Consider the following 17,561-nt stretch of genomic DNA (forward strand, 5'->3'; position numbering starts at 1 on the left):
AAACTATTAATTCATGCTCTTCATAAAGACAAAAAAAGAATCAAATCAGTGATGACAATTTCAAATGATGTGCCATTCTCATTTACCAAAGTAACAAAGTGTCTTAAAAGTTGGAGACATAAATGCAAGTCATTGTGTGTATTATAATCCTTCACGTTAGACATTCACATTTTCAGTAGATGATTGCTATCTTTGTCCTTAAGTAAAATACAAGGGCATCTCTAGGTGAATGAGTATTTTAGAAGGTGGAGGATTAAAAAGCTTGTGCCCTTCCGCCAGTACTATCATCTGCTCCATCTATCTCTGCTCTCCACTCTGCCCCACTCATCATACATCAGGATCTGCAGTCCCAACTGAGAGTGCCAGTGATTCATATACCTCAAGGGCACTCTGGGAACCTTAGCAGTCAACATGAGAACAATGGCTCTCTCCCCACTTTGGGCATATGTCAGATAGCTGTGTGATTTGATACTTCAAAGGCAGGGACGAGTACCCCATACATATACTGGGGCAGACAGAAATAGAAGGGCAAGGGGGAAAAAAGCTACCCACGAGATTGGAGGGAAGAAAAAACAAAAAACTGGAAACAGCAATGTCAAAGGGAGGTAGATATCAGAAATTCAAGGCCCTGGTTCATCTAACTTCAGTTTTCATTGAGATGCACATGGAGCAGGGGATGGACCACCCCACGCTTTCCAAGGCCAACTGAACAGTGTCTGTCATGCCAAAAGATGCAGATGTACCCAACCATACCTCTTATCATACTCTGTTCCAGGGAAATACTCACACAGGGCACAAGTCTGTTCAAACATGTTCTTTGCACCTTTGTTTTTTGTTACTGATAAACTGGAAGCAATCTAAATGTCTGTCCACTGGGGAATGTTCCAATAAATTGTGGTATATCCAAAGCATTCACTAGAAAAATTAAAAACAGACTTTTTTAAAAGAAGTGATTTTAGGAATACTTAATGAAAGTAAGCATGCATTAAGAATAGTGTAATCCCATTTATAGCATTAAAAGTCTATATAATTGTGTTTACAAATGTGCACAGAAAATAGTTCCCAGATATACATCAAACTTGTTTCAGTAGATACCTTAGAAAAGGGTGGAATAAGAAGGATTAACTTCATATGCAACCACATTCAAAAATCTTTACAAGAATGTATTAATAAAAATTAATGTATTAATGAATAATGATGTGCATAATTTGTTTAATGTTATGATCATATGCTTTACAGTTAGGCTTCAGTTTATTTCTTGCTCTTTAAATCATCAGCTCAGGGAAAATTTTTTAACCTCTGTAACCCTCAGTCCACTTAGTTTTAAACAGGAATAATATCTAGCTTTCAGATTTGTTGTAAAGATGAAAGATATTTCAATGAAGGATTTAATTTTTTAAAATAAAAATAAAAAGATGAAAGGCCGGGCGCGGTCACTCACACCTGTAATCCCAACACTTTGGGAGGCCGAGGCAGGTGGATCACTTGAGGTCAGGAGTTCAAGACCAGCCTGGCCAACATGATGAAACTCTGTCTCTACGAAAAATACAAAAAAAATTAAGCTGGGGATGGTGGTGTGTGCCTGTAATCCCAGCTACTCAGGAGGCTGAGGCAGGAGAAGCGCTTGGAACCCAGGAGGCAGAGATTGCAGTGAGCCAAGATAGCGCCATTGCACTCCAGCCTGGGCGACAGAGTGAGACTCTGTCTCAAAAAAAAAAAAAAAAAAAAAAAAAAAGAAAAGAAAAAAGATGAAAGATAATCTGTATAAAGCACCCAACATAGTGCCTGGCACTTAAGAGAAACTAAACAATGATAACTGTTCTTAGAATATAAACACACCTCTTAGCCTTGTGCCCACCTCCTCCAGTTTTTGCCAGCCTTTCTGACCTTGAAATACATTGAACTATATAAAAATAAATGAAGGGACGCAAAACAAAACATTATGTGCACAGCTCTAGTAGAGGCATAAACAGTTGAAAGAAAAGTCCATAGCAACAAAGAAAGTATTTTTTTTTTGCAGACTCTTTTAAAATTTAAAACTTTAAATAAGAAATCAAGGGGAAAATGAAGTAGCTGAACTGGAATTCTAACTCAGGCAATCTGGCCCCAGGGTCAGAGCTCTCTACTGTTATAATCCCCTGTGACTCTAAAGGGTAAGAATATTCCAGACCCAAAGGAAAGAATTTGAAACTGCGGAGGAAATACTGCTCTACTGTCAGGTAAAGATGCAGGGCGGTCAGACCTGCTGTGATGGGAGCAGTAGAGGTCAGCACGTATCTACTTACACAGTCCGAGGTCATATTCTGGTGCTGCCATTTACCAGCCATTGAAACTTGGGCAAGTCACTTAGTTTGTTTGAGCCTCAGTTTTCTCATCTGTAAAATGTGGACCCCCTTTCACAGAATTGTGGAAAGAAAAAAACTCTTAAATGATCTCATGGGACACAGTGAAAGCTCGATAAATGAGAGTTATTTTTCTTACAATGAGCCAGAAAGACTATGAGAACCACATTGGACGTTAGGAATGTAGAATGCCCATGTAAGAATAACCACTAAATTGTGACTGACAGGAGTGAAGTTTCTAAAGCCAGGAATATTATGGACGCAGGCAGAACAGATGCAATAGCCAAATCCCTTGACTCTTCCAACAGGTAGTTTTCAGACAAAATCAGATACAAGTAGATTGCTAATGTACCTAGCATTGAAGTTGGAAAGGTGTTATTGGGAGGGTCAGCCTTACAAAGACATCGTAGGTGATCACTGGAATTCAGTCTTTCTCTTCCCCAGGACATCTCCTACAAGTTGCCCTGAATGCTTATAATTCTATCATTGCCCTTCCACTGTGGGCTTTCTTTTTTTTGTTTGTTTGTTTTTTTGTTTTGTTTTGTTTTTGAGACGGAGTCTCACTCTGTCGCCCAGGCTGGAGTGCAGTGGCGCGATCTCGGCTCACTGCAAGCTCCACCTCCCGGGTTCACCCCATTCTCCTGCCTCAGCCTCCCGAGTAGCTGGGACTACAGGCGCCCACCACCATGCCCGGCTAATTTTTTGTATTTTTAGTAGAGATGGGGTTTCACCGTGTTAGCCAGGATGCTCTCGATCTCCTGACCTCGTGATCCGCCCGCCTTGGCCTCCCAAAGTGCTGGGATTACAGGCGTGAGCCGCCGCACCCGGCCCCACTGTGGTCTTTCAAAATGCAAACTTACTGGCTGAATATCTTATCAAGTCATTAGCTTCTTCAAATGGATGAATTGGATAAGATTCCTTTTACTCTTGACAGGGTCCAATAAAGACAATGGAAAGAATGGGACTAGAAGAAGGCCATGAACAGGGTAAGGATAGCAATAGATAAGAGAGAAAGAAAAGAATAATAATAAGGAACAGGACTGCCAAGTAACAAGTAATACTGTGCAGCTTGTCAGGTTGTGAGCAGCACTCACTTCATTGTCAAGGCTCTAAAGACAAATGTCACCTATCTCATTGTTTGTCAAGGGCTGACCCTGAGCATAGGTTTAAACTACAAAGAGTTTCCAGCCAAATCTAGACAAATGTGTGAATGGCATAATGATCACAGGCTATCAAGATATCCCCCAAAGGCTTCACCTTACACAGCTGGCCTGCTGCATCGTATCTTAAGGATGTTGCCCAGCACTTAGTAAACACATAGGAGAATGTTTAGAACAGATGACCATTGGTTCTTGGCTTTGACACTCACCAGCTATTTAACCTTGGCTAAATCAATAATTCTCTCCAACAAAGAATGTAGTCAGAGATTAATTGACCACAAAGAAATCAAATAGATGAATCTACACTCCATTTTTAAAGTGGCCCTCCAATATGATAATCATATTTCCGCTTGTGGGGAAGACAAGGAAAAATACATTAAATCATTACCAGCCCCCTAAAACAAGCTATGATCATCATGAAAACATAATACCAGTTCCAGGATAAGTTGGGAAATCAGTTGCCTTAAACCATCGCTTTCAGTGTCCTTACTTCCCTTGAGGATATCTTTTTCCCAGGAACATAGGAGTCCCCTTCAGGCTATCCAAACCCATTTTCAGTCTCTACAAAGTCTAGGCTTCTTCCCTCTTCAGTTTCTGAAAACATTCTCATTTTCCATTAAAAAAACTTATTCCCCTGAAGGTGTTGGTGACCAGTACTGACTTACATCCTTACCTCTCCAGGGCAGGGAGGCTTTGAGTTTTGAGTACTCCTGGAGATGCAGCGACCTCATGCCAAAGGTAGCCTCTGATAGTGGCATTGCAGTCTAGGAAGCACATACATGGGGGAACCGTATCACCTGTGCTTACGACCTGCCCTGGCACAGGGCTGGTTTATCTCTCCAGTTATTCTGTTCTGTGGCTAATTCTAATTGTGAGCTGTATTTACAGATTGATCTTTCAGGTCTTGGCCAGTTCAGCCTTCTTGATTGAACTGGAACAAATATGAGCCTCTATCCACACTGCCCGGGTCCCAGAAATTCAGAAACAGCTGAGCTTCTCAAGTAAGATTAGAGTCAGAAATCCTCCATGGTCCAGAGCTATTCTCCATGGCACTGACCTGACATAGGATTATTATATATTGTGAACCTCTGTCCCCATGACATTTGTCAGTATGGGCTTATACAAGGGACTTGGCTTTATTAAACTTTACTGCCTCTTAAAATACAGAGCTGTGCTGCATATGTGACTGTTTAACTCAATTGTCTATATGATAAAGACACTTGGCATTTGAGTAAGAATATCATGTGTGGGTTGATGGTTTATTAGTCTAGACTGCAATATTCTATGACTGGCAGATTGTACCCCAACCACCCATAGTTGCCTCAGATATCTAGTACAGCTATAAAGGCCATACTATTTTAGTTAAGCCTCAGGACTAATGAAAAGATATGTATTCAGCTCTTTGTTTGCCTAGTTCTGGAAATAACTTCTTATAATAAGACTAAGACATAAAACTAAAGGTCAAAACTGTGTAAGTAAAAGAAGCTACTGCCCTTTAAGGGAAAAATAATACATGTTAATTTTTGCAGCAATTTCAATTGAATGGGTTTCCAGGGAAACAGGTATCTGCAATGGGTTCATCCCACTTAATATTTAAGACAAGACATAGGGAATTTCTTTCTTGTTATCTTTTCCTGGTTACACACGACATGCTCATTCTTAAATTTCCTTTGAAGCAATTATTCTATGCTTGAGTCTTATTTGTTCTCCCAAAAAAAGAAATGAACGCCCGTTCTATGATTTTTCAAGACTTTTTGATATCAGGAATATAAGCCTGGTGATCACTACTGAAAAATAAAATTATGCAAATCATCTGACCTCCTTTTTTAATGAATCAAAAGCTATTTGTTATTACTTGTTTTATTGAAAATCTGCTTACTTTCTGAGTTGGATTCTGTTTCTAAGAGTTGAAGTGGAAAAATAAAATTGGTGGCAAAGGACCACTAAGTCTTCAAGGTTGAGTAAATTGTACATTTTCTTGGAAGGGCTCCTAAGGCAGACCTATAAATTCCTTTTTATATTTTGTTTTAAATTAATCTCAGGTTTACCAAAAAGTTGCAATAGTGCAAATAATTCCCATACCCTTCACCTGGATTCACCAATTGTTAACATTTTACCATATTTCTTTTCTCATTCTCTGTATGTGTTTGTTTGCGTATATACATATTATTATTATGCCATTTGCAAACCATTTGAGAGTAAGTTATAAACATCATGCCCTTTTAACTCTAAATACCTGCTAAAACTAAGGAAATTATCTTAGGACACCATAGCACAATTATCAGAATTGGGAAGTTTAACATTGATGCATACTATTTTCTAATCTACAGACTTTATTTACATTTTACAAATTATCCTTCCTGCCACCCCCTTGGAGGGGGAGTTGAGGTGAGGACCAGGGCTGGAGAGAGGGCTTGTCTCTAAGAGGTTTTCACAGGCTTCGTTCCTCTAGATAGGGCTGGGAGAGGCCACCACCAATTGTCCTTTATACCAGTCTTATTTTCCGGTCTGGGATCCAGGCCAGGATCATTCATTTTATTTATTTATTTTTTATCTCTTTAGTCTGCTTCTTCCTCCCACCACCTGTGCAGCTTTATTAGAGTATAATGGACAAATAAAAATTGTATGTATTTATCATGTACATGTTATGTTTTGACACATTATACATCTTTAAATGATTAAATCAAGCTAATCAACATATCTATCACCTATATCCTTATCATTTTTTGTGGTGAGAACATTTTAGCAATATCTAACTGAAATTATGTACCCTTTGACGAACATCTACCCATTCTACCTACCCTCCCCGCTGCAGACCTTAGTTATCACCATTCTACTCTAGTCTGCTTCAATTTCAGCTTTTTCCATTCCACATATGGTGGAGATCATGCAGTGTTTTTCTTTCTGTGCCTGGCCTATTTCACTTAGCATAATGTCCTCCAGGTTCATGTTAGTCTGGAACCATTTCACAGTTTTTCTTTGTCGTTCACACCATTGAAGAAATATTTCTTGACAAAATACAGGCTGATTATTATTTTAGAATGTCCCTTAATTTAAGTTTGACGGATGTTTCCTCATGATTTTTTTTAGACAAGGTCTCACTTTGTTGCCCAAGCTGGAGTGCAGTGGTGAGCTAATAGCTCACTGCAGCCCTGAACTCCCGGCCTAAAGCAATTTACCCACCTTGGCCTCCTTTGCTCTGGGTTACAGGCATGAGCCACCGCACCCAGCCTTTCCTCATGATTAGAATCAGATTATACATTTTGAACAGAGATACTAAAAAATTATATGACACGGTGTTTGTTCCTATAAAATTTTGAACTTAATTATATGATGCAGAAATAGTTTTCAATCTTCCAAACCACTTATATCTTAGTGTGAGCAGGCCTAGATCTTCTTTACTGGTGAGCTGGCTCATTATCTTACTGGGTTAGAAGAAAGTATATTTTCTAAAAGTCCTCTAATAAGCAGCTATTCAATCCTCTAAAGGTGAATGTCAGAAGAAAAAGTTACTTGTTTCTCTGTCCCCTGTGACATTTTTAAGGTTGGAACCATAGGATGATACTTACCTAGGGAACACCTTTCTCCGTAATAGGGACAAAGAGCACATTGTCCACGGTCTGAAGACTTTTCTGAAGATAAAAAAATAGACACAGCCATTTTATTCTCTTCTCATATTTTAACTAAACATTCTTTTCTTTCCACAATCCAATCATATTACATTACAAAACAACTAAGATCAGAGTATGTCTTAAGTTAACCTTGATATTTATTGTGTATCTTTCTAGAACATTTTGACATTTGAAATAAAATGAAGAATTTCAATTTGCCATTTCTGGATTTGGATCTCAAGGGTACCAACATGAAGTAGATCCTATTTTCGAAAACTTTTACAAATCCTTTTACTCTACTCATCCTTCAAGGCCCAATTCAGACATCGCTTCCTCTGTGTGTCCCCATGCCCCATCAGAATGAATTTGGATTTTTGTTTTTAATGCTGTGATGAAATTCTGTACAAGTATTCACTGTGTTCTGCCTTATTTAATTGTGGCTTCTAAACATGCCTGTTTGATTCACTGCAGATGGTGAATTCATCATAATTTATACTGACAATGTTTTAAATTGAGTGTGTTCTATGTGTCCAATACTGTACTATATGCTGAGAATAAAAAGTTAAATGCACACCCCTTTTTTCATAGGATTTTCAAACAGAAAATGTTGGCAGAGCTTCAAGTCTAGGCTTGCAATGAGCAGTAACTCTGTTGACAACCAAGCGATGATGAAAATTCTATTGGCTGGCTAGCATTTGTCTTAGGAAAGAATAATGAAGAATGTAACCTACGTTGTTTCAAAAATAATAATTCCATTTTACTCCATGTTCACTTAACGCTTGAAGTATTCAGTGTGTGGGATACTGTTTTCTGCTTGCTGATATGTATTTTTAGTTTGATTGCAAATTTCAGAGTCAGGGCCATGTCTTCCTTCTATGGTGTATCTCCATTAGATCTGGGAGAATAACATACATGGTATTGATACATAAATGATGTAAACTTTATTTTATTTTGAGAATCGGTCTTAATTAACTCAAGCTATTTGTAGCCCTGCATCTATTTTTATAAAGCTTCACTGAGATATAATTTACATACCATCACATTCCCCTGTTTTAAGTGTATAGTTCGATGATTGTTAGTATATTTGCAGAGGCGTGCAACCATCATCAGGATCTTATTTTAGAACATTTCCATCATCCCAAAAGAAACTTTGAGTCATTTACAGTTACTCCCCATTCCTGTGCCCAGCCTCTGGCAACCACTTTTCTTTCAGTCCCTGTAGATTTGCCTTTTCTGAAGCTTAACAAAAGTGGAATGCTACAATACATGGTCTTGTATGACTGGCATCTTTCTCTTAGCATACTGTTTTTGAGATTCACCCACAATGTAGCATGTATCAGTACTTTGAACTTTTTACCTTTTATTATTTTTATAACATTTTCAAGTATAATGTAGGACTGGAGCCTGTACTGACAAAGAATAAATCTTTTGAAACTACATCAGTTGTGGCATAGTCTAAATTTTGCACTAGTTGTTCTTAAGGGTGAAAAAGCAAAGTAAATGCAGGTGATTCAATTGTTCATTCATTATTCCTATTATTAGGGAAATTTGTTTTAAAATTAATCTCTGACATGTTATTCTGGGATAAAGAAAGTATACCGTAGCTGTTAAATGTCAAAATTATTCCACTTAAACAACCACTCAACTTTTCACATCAAGTCGATCATTGTGAATTACAATGAAATAATTATCTTAACATATTAAGGGGAAACATATCTACTTTCTCTAATGATTAAATTTAAAAATACACTAAATGAGTTGCTATGTGATATTCAAGCAAAACATAAATGATATTTATAAAAAACAAAATATTGAAGAGCATTTTTTTCTAGAGATACAGGGAAACATATTGACTATAATAAATATACAATATGACATTAAATTAAGCACATCTTTGGAAAAACAGATAAATCATTGAAGTGATCTTAGAATTTGTGTTGAAACACATTATTAGTCACCCAGAAATTCCAAAACAATAAAATAATTTTCCACTTAGAAAAGCATAGCGTGAAAGTGGGAAAAGTGATTTCTAGAATAGTAACCTGAGGGCCTAAATTTTCAATACTAACCTTTTCCCTTTGTAATTATGTACAGTAAGAAAAGCACCCCTCAGTTTTCCACTGTGCAAAATGAATGGAAATACCTTCCCAAGCAATCTTATTGTTTATAAAGTCACCATGCAATAGACCTCATCATTATTATGTAGCTAATTGTCTAATTAAAGGTACACCAAAACTGAAATATTTTTGCATTTTTTCTATGCCATGATGTTCAAGCCACATCAGACTATATTAGATTCATTAAGGTTTGCTTTTGAATCAAATGTTCATTTATAAAAAAGAGCAGACATTCCACTGTTGGCTTAGCAAATAGAAGACTTCAATGATGATAACAGTGGTCTGAAGTATATTTCAAATTTTTCACTTTTCTTTCAATCTCCAGCCTTACAAATACTATTCTGTTCACTTTTGCATATGTGCATTTTCCTTTTGGTTTGGATCCTGAGCTCTTTTTGAATAGTATCTCATTCTCTCAAAGCACAAGAAGACTTTATAATTTGCCTTTGGTCTTAGGAAATATCAGTCAGAATAAAACCCTTGATCGTTATCCCAGAGTTCTTATGTGAAAGACACTATGCTAGGACTCCAGTCTTTAATCGGCACTGTTCCATCCACTGGAAATACTATGCGAGAAAGGCCTTGGAATAGTACAAACGTGTCTGGGAGTTTTGAACCCTACAATCCATTACTTGAATACTTAAATGGAACAAATCTTGAATTTAGGCTGAAATCAGACTATATATTATTTCTCAATACGCAAAAGAGGATTTCATGGACTAAACATCCAGCAAAGATTGTTTAGAAATTTTCTGAGTGTACAAATTCCCTTGTCTGACATGATTAAGTTTCTGGACTCATCAAAGAGGACAGATGACAAACCACGAAGAATCACTGCATGTCAGTCACTATAGCCCTACAGTTTCCCAGACTCCAGTGTAAGCTGCTGAATGGCATAAGGGCAGCAAAACAGAGACATACCATTTTGGACATAAATATGGTATTTGCATGCATTGAGAATACCACTTATCAGTCTTATGACTGTGGGCAAGTTATGGAACCTCTCTGAGTCTCAGTTTCCTTATCTCTAAAACAGGAACAGTCATATCTACGAGCAGGATTGCTGTGAGGCTTAAATGATATAATCTACAGGAAAGGGGTTAGCACAGTGCATGGGCCATTGTACATAGGAAACTGTGTGTGACCAAGCCAGAGAGATGCTGTTCAACAAAATTGCAAATGGCCAGCATTCAGGTCATATGAGAAAGTGGCAAGAGATAAGAGTAGAAAGTAGTCAGGAGCTACATTACAAAAGACTTCTAAGTCTTTAAGCTTTATCTTAAAAACTAAAGATTATTGCAAGCTAGGATTGGGGTTGTGGGAGGGGCAATAGGTGACATGCTTTAGATTCTCCTTTAAAATCAATTCCCCTAGCTGCAATGTGGAGGATGAATGGAAAGATCAGAGTAAGATGAGAGGTATAGAAACCTCTTGGGTTAGGCAAGTTTTCTCTTCAAAATGAAATGATTAGTTTCATTAAAATAGTAACAGCATAGAATAGTTGGCCCTTTGTGACTAGAGGCTGTGGCAAAGCTACAGAGAGATAAACAAGCTGTAATGAAAAGTCCAAGTATGTAATTTCTACTTGAACAGATCTGGATTTGAATCCTCACTCTTCAAATCACCATTGTGCCACTTCAGACAAATAGGTCTGTTTTCATCTATTGAAAAAATGTGGCTACATTAGGACAGATACCTAATGCACGCCTGGCTTAAAACCTGGATGAAGGTTGATAGATGCAGCAAACCACCATGGCACATGTATACCTATGTAAGAAACCTGCACATTCTGCACATGTATCCCAGAATTTGAAGTAAAATAAAAATTTAAAAAAAAATGTGGCCAGCCATAGCTGCTGTAGGACTATTGTGATGTTTAAATAAGATGATGCATATAAACACCCAACACAGAATCTGACACACTGAGTCTAGAATTGGTATGTGAGGTACATTGGCATCCACGGAAAGGGGTTTGGTAGGTGGCTGGAATGCAGGTCTGGAAGGCACAAGAGAGATTAAGCACCATCTGCACACGGGCAATAGCTGAAGCTGTAGACATTGATGGCTTCACCTGGAAGAATATGTATGGTTAGAAGAGGGCTGAGAATAGAACCAAAGTTATGGCCAATTGTAAAAGACAGATGAGGAGATCATCCCTTGAAGATGACTGAAAAGAACTATCCAGAGATAGAGGAGACATGTAGGAAAAGGCTATATGACATGCAGGTTTCTGGTATACCATCAATAGGTTTGGCTGTGGAGTTAGGTGGAAGCAGAGAGCTTGTGCTCTTGTGATAGTATTATGTCCAAAGACCCAAAAATGTCAGATATCACTGCTCCTGTTGAGAGTCTGGAGTGACAGTGATAAAGTTTGTTATGTATTATGGTACTGGTAGTACATGGTCACCAAAACTCAAAGTAGAGGCCAGGAAAATTGAGCTGCATTGGCCACGTGGAGCACGCCATTCTTCCTAGCCTAATTAGGCCTAAAACGTTTTAGATCAAGGACAAAGTCAATACACCTGCCAGGACCAGGAGAAAACAGAAACAGAAGAAGACAGAAGTTTTGAGAATCCAGGGCTCAAGGTAACAGCCAGTGATGCTGGAAAAGTTGACACAGACTAGCTAGAGCAACTTCAGGCTTTACTAAGACAGTGGTTCTCAAACTTCGGCTAGTATCAGAATCCCCTGGAGGGCTTGCTGTCCTCACCCCCCAGAGTTTATGATCCAGTTGGTCTGGGGTGGGCTGCAGAATTTGCATTTCTAAGAAGTTCCAGGATATGCTAATGCTGCTGGTTCAGAAACCACCATTTGAGAATCACTGACCTAAGCATTTTGGACTCTATTTTATAATCTTTGTGGAACCACAAAAGGCTGTTCTTTTTAACTTGCTCATCCTAGAAATTGACTTATTTCATCTAGTAAAAGGCTGCTGTAGCTAAGTTTGTGGTATCTTTTGCACGAGTGTGCTGAGGCAATTATTCCACCTTTGTGAAATAAAACATGCAACTCCAAAATTTAGACCCACAAAGAGGGTGTCCAGGTTGAGGAAGCCACCAGGACTGCCTTGATGAGAGTCTCTTGCCCTTTGGAAATCTCTCAGTTCAATTATTGGGCCTGCTTCCATCAGCTTGGTCCCTAAGACTGTCTTGTTCCTACTTCAATGTTCTAATCAGAGCCATTTTTTTTCCACTGCACCAGATCAGAATCCATTCCCTTTATACTAGTAAAACACTGTCACTTTTTCAAGCACATTTTTGTAAAAGCATATTCTGCTTGGTGATCGATTGTGAACAAAAGTCTCCCCTTAGTGCCCTTTTGTAGAGCTGTAATGGGCTAGAACTATCAAAAGCTTTTATGAAATGCCAAGGGAAAAAATTAGAAACAAATTCAGTGTACGATATGTTTTAAAAGAGAAGAGCTTTGAGTTTCTATTCCTACCAAAACAGACTTAATTCAAGAGCCCCAGAGGCCCTGGTCTTGTCCTGTGCCCACCTGGGGATTTGCATTTCCATGTGTCCAGCCTGCCTCTTCTGGCCGGCAGCTTTCCTCCTTGGTAAAGACCCTAAAAAGGACACTCCCCTTCAGCAGATTTCTTCTCTCGGTTCTTGGTGTGTAATCTGAGAAATACACTGTTATGTATCCGTGCCTTAAGCTCCAGCATATATATCCAACAGAGCAGATGACTAGGTTTTTCAAAGTATGTTTCATGGAACACTTGTAACAAATGTTACAAGATACACACAGGGTTCTATGATCAGAAATGTTTAGGAAATGCTGTTATACAAAGTCATTCAAAGTTGTGTGTGTGTGAATCTCCAAGAGAGGAGCATTAATGTGTCATTTCCCAAACTCATTTGATCATAAAGTTTATTTTTATTATTTTCTGTTTAGATCATCTCTTGGGACTGTATTATGGGACCACTTAGGGAACACCATCTGAATATTAACCCAGTAGCCATGGTGTTCATTTATTAAGAATTACACCATTACAGTAGTGGTCGGGGAGGAGGAGCTATGCTAATTAACACTCCCAGGACTGAGGAAGTAAAAGTTTCTAAAATGGTTAGAGTTTTGCATGATCTAGTGACTCAAGGCTTTATATAATTTGGCAGAAATCCTGAGGAAGGACAGTCAATCCCCAGGCCTGAGACAAGTTCCTTTACTCCCTTTCCTCCACAGCACCTTTTTAACCCTACAACACTAGGCCCAGTTGGGAAAATAAAGGTCCCACCTACAATAGGAGAAATGATACAGTCAAAGCAGGAGTGGGTCACAGCCTCAATGGCTACCACCTACCAAGTGACAAGTCACTTCATCCCCTTGGGATTCAGTTTTCTCATAATCAGATAAAATACATGTAGAATGCACAGCTCAGAAGTTCCTGCTGTAATATCCTAGGACCCTAAGAAAACCTAAAACAGGTCTCAGCCTCCATAAATGTTCCATATGTGTTAGGGTCTGGAGGGAGGGCTGCTTTAAAGTTGAGTGGTCTGGAAGTTCCAGGAGCTTGCCCTGCTCACATCTCTGGAGTTGAACTGATTTGAAGTCCTTTTTAAAAGCAATGAGTCCAAAGATTCCAGGCCTCAACAATCCAAGAAAGTATGGTCAAAAAGGTTTTGTGCACCTCTTTGGTTTCCACCAAAATGTATTAGATGTGCTTTCAGCACTTAAGTGGTAAGATCGAGACTCATACTTCTTTACATTTTTAAAGGGAACTTTCCTCAATTTGAGTAGTTACTTCAAAGGGCAGGAAATGTCTCAATCCTTTTTATAATCTTTTTTGGGGCAGAGATGATTGGCACTGATGATCGTTATTTGTAATTCCATAACCTCAACTGAGGTAGGTTTAATAAACAGCTATATCTCTGTTCTCTTGTGACGAAGGTATAAAAGAACAAACTGGATCGATTTTAGACAGACAGATATCTCCCAAGAACTTTCAAGCCTAAGATAATCCACTTATTGCAATATGTAACATTTTATCTTTTTTTTTTAATGCACATGGATTTTGGTGCACAGAGAGTCCTCCATCTTTTTTCTGAGAGAGCAAGTGTTGTTATGTATGTGAAGAGTGTCAGGGCTTTCAGGCCTCTGATGGAATCAAGAGGTTCCTGACACACAAAATGTCATTTAGGCTCCATCCAAACGAATGAGAAGGGCTCCGTCCTGCGAAGAGCTAAAGGGAGGAATATATCAGACAGAGGGAAGAACATGTGCAGCGTCCTTGAATTGAGGCAGGCAAAAACTTGGAGTGCTCAAGGAACAATGAGGATGCTATTTTGGTTTATGTCAAGGAAGCAGGAGGGTTGACAAGTAGTGGGGAAGGACCACCTTTTGGTAGAGGTTTGGATTTTGTTCTAAATACAGTGCAAAGCCACTGAAGGTTTTAAACAAGGAAGAAACATTATCTGATTTGCAGCCTGTAAAACATCACTCTTTGGTGGCTGCGTCAAGAAAATATTAAAGTGGCCCAAGGCTAATGTGAAAGCCAGAAGGGAGTCCAGTTAGGAGATGATGATGGATTGGACTGTGATGATGGCAGCAGAGAGAAGGAAGTAGTTGGATTAAACATATATTTTGGAGGAAGAACCAATGAACTTGCTAATGGATTGGATTTAGGTAGTGAAGGGAAGAAAAGAGTTGGCTTGAAGGTTTTTTGCTTAAGCTCCCAGGTGGATGGTGGTGCCAAGATGGGACTACTGCGAGAGGAACGGATTTTAGAAAGAATTAAGTTGGAGATGCCCTGGTTGGGCAAATGGAGTTGTCAAGTTGATGGTTGGATATAGGATCCTGGTTTCAGAGGAGACACCTGGGGTGGAGATGTCCACATGGATGTTGCATATAATTAGTATTTAAAGCTGTGAGACAGGATGAGATCACCTAGAGCAGGGCTTGGCAAACTTTTTCTCCAAAATACCAGGTGGTAAATATTTTCAGCAGGCTATAAGATCTCTCTTGCAACTACTCAACTCTGCCATGGTAGCACAAAAACAGCCACAGACAATATGTAACAAATAAAAGCTGTATTCCAGTAAACTTTATTTACGAAACAGGTGGTGGGTCATGTTTGGCCCACAGGCTGAAGATTGCTGACCTCTGACCTAGAGTGTAGACTGAGAAGTAGCCCAAGACAAGACCTAAGAGATCTATATTATAATATATATATAATATATATTATAATTATTATGTATATATAATTATGTCACTTACTAGGCCAGTCATCATTCTAAGTGCTTTACTTATATAAACTCACTTAATCTTCACAATAACCAATGAAGTGAGTACTGTTATCTCTGTTTTACAAATAAGAAAACTGTGACCTAAATAAGTTTATTTCTGTCTCGAGAAAAAAAGAAGTCCAGAAGTCGGCAGTCCAGAGCTAGTATGGCAATTCTGTGTATTTCAGCAACCTAGAATTTTCCAGATCATTCTTCCACAATCCCTACAGCATAGTCCTCACTCTCATGGACCAAAATGATGGCTGGGGCTCCAGTCATTGCAGAGAGCAGAAAGTCAAAACAAAGGAGAGGCAAATGGAATGCACCAGTTGTCTTTTAATGTATCTTTTAAGTTTCCTAGAAATTGCCTTGCAACACTTCTTCTATTACATCTCATTGGCCAGAAGTTAGTCACACAGACACATATTGACAAATGGGAAACTGGGACATATAGTTTTTTTCTCAGGGGCCATGAGCCCAACTAAAATTTAGAGGTTCAATTACTAAAACAGAAAGGGAGAACAATCATTAGAGTGGAAGTTAAAAGGCTCTGACCAGTTGCTTTAAAGCTTATCAATTATCTTTATGTGCCTTTTTGCAAGCACAGTTAGTTGATAGCACCCTTCCTAAGACATTTCTGCTCAGCCATTTCATAATTTAGGCTTCCACTGATGATGTCCTACATACTCTTCCAGCTCACTGGTCACCTCTTCTGTGAAGCCATCCCTGGCACTCTAGGCAGATTACTCCTGTGTCCCCATGCCAAGTTTATTACCCTTCTCCTTGTATTTCTTTCTTTCCTAGCGTGCCTCCTTTTGTGCTGCCTCCCCTGCTTGACTGGTTAACTCAAAGGCAGGTGAAGCCTGGTTGAAGTGTGGAGGGTAAATTGCTAAGAACTAAGGGAAATATGTAGTGAAGCTTCAAATGAAGAAAAAGGAGTTAGTACACAGGATTCCCTGCTCCTTGGTGAAGGTGAAGGACTGGGGTCAGACACCTAGTAGAACAAGTGGTTCTCAAATGTTGCTACTTATGTAAATAACCTCAGGAACTTCTTTTAAAAATCTTGATGCTAAAGTTTCATCCCATAATTATTAAAGTGGACTTTCTATAAGTCACACCTAGGTGCATATATATATATATATATATAAATTATTGATTGAAACACTTCTAATCGGAATTATTAAAGTCCTCCTGAGTTTATTTAAGGCAGTTGGATGCACTATAAGTGAAATAACTCTTAAGCTGCTCTTTAAATAATTAGAGCAGGCAATCAAGAAAATAAGACAGCAACGTCACTGAAGCTTACCCCATTTGTGACACATAATATGTTTAGATTGCTTTATTGACTTTACAAAGAAGCATGCAAGAGTGAATCACAGGTGACAGATGTAATTGCTTCTATCAGGATGTGAGGGGCCATATTTCAAATTCAATGTGAGTGTTGAGCTCCATTTTCAACTAATAGTAATGAGAGTTTTGTGCATTCATTACAAGTAAAGAGTATTCCCACTTGGTATGAGGAGTGTGTTTCAGAATGTTTTGTTCTGTTTTCTCCAAACAATAAACGTCAGGGAGGAAGTGAGCTCTCTGAAATATGTTTTGAAACTTTTTTTAATTTAAAGATTTCTGAGGGAATTCAGGATTTTTTAAATTCAATAAAAATACTGTTGACCTTTCTGATGTTTAGTAAAAAGAGAGAGAAAGTTTTTCAGCAGCTATTCTTTCCTTTTTCATTGCAGTATTTATATCCAGTTCCAGGGAAGAATAACTCTCCAATTTTTCAAGCATATTTAGAGATTTCTGAAAATTATTTTTAAGTGTTCCTTTGGAATAAAAGTTGAGTCTCTGATTTTCGTTGATATTGTTACTGATGAAAAGCAAGAAATTGCTTGGATTTCTGCCTTTAATGAGAAAGAGAGGGAGCCAGGAAAGGCACTGGGCAAAACTGCAAAATCGAATGGATTCAACACGCAGCTCTTAACCAGAAAAAGAGACTTTGGAACACGTGCATTTGCCAAAAAAGAAAACTGCTTTATTGAAAAGTTAATTTTCAGATTAGGCTTGGGAAATTGGAGATAAATAAATGACATCAGACAAAAAAACATAAGGC

The 17,561-nt window shown here is 38.5% G+C and overlaps 1 protein-coding gene and 1 long non-coding RNA gene across 13 annotated transcripts in view; one reads left to right on the plus strand and one right to left on the minus strand.

Moving 5' to 3' along the window:
• The window catches only part of THRB (thyroid hormone receptor beta), a 371,664-nt gene that overhangs the window by 304,897 nt on the left and 49,206 nt on the right, over positions 1 to 17,561 (plus strand). The gene's annotated exons all lie outside the window — the stretch shown is intronic.
• The window catches only part of LOC129034114 (uncharacterized), a 119,429-nt gene that overhangs the window by 5,002 nt on the left and 96,866 nt on the right, over positions 1 to 17,561 (minus strand). Inside the window, exons 2-3 of the long non-coding RNA XR_010125757.1 lie at positions 7,072 to 7,134; positions 788 to 915 (exon numbers count right to left, since the gene is read on the minus strand). This is a non-coding gene — a long non-coding RNA (uncharacterized LOC129034114). The remainder of the gene's footprint in view (positions 1 to 787; positions 916 to 7,071; positions 7,135 to 17,561) is intronic.

This window comes from Pongo pygmaeus, chromosome 2 (assembly GCF_028885625.2).
Source record: "Pongo pygmaeus isolate AG05252 chromosome 2, NHGRI_mPonPyg2-v2.0_pri, whole genome shotgun sequence".
Classification (NCBI taxonomy): Eukaryota; Metazoa; Chordata; class Mammalia; order Primates; family Hominidae; genus Pongo; species Pongo pygmaeus.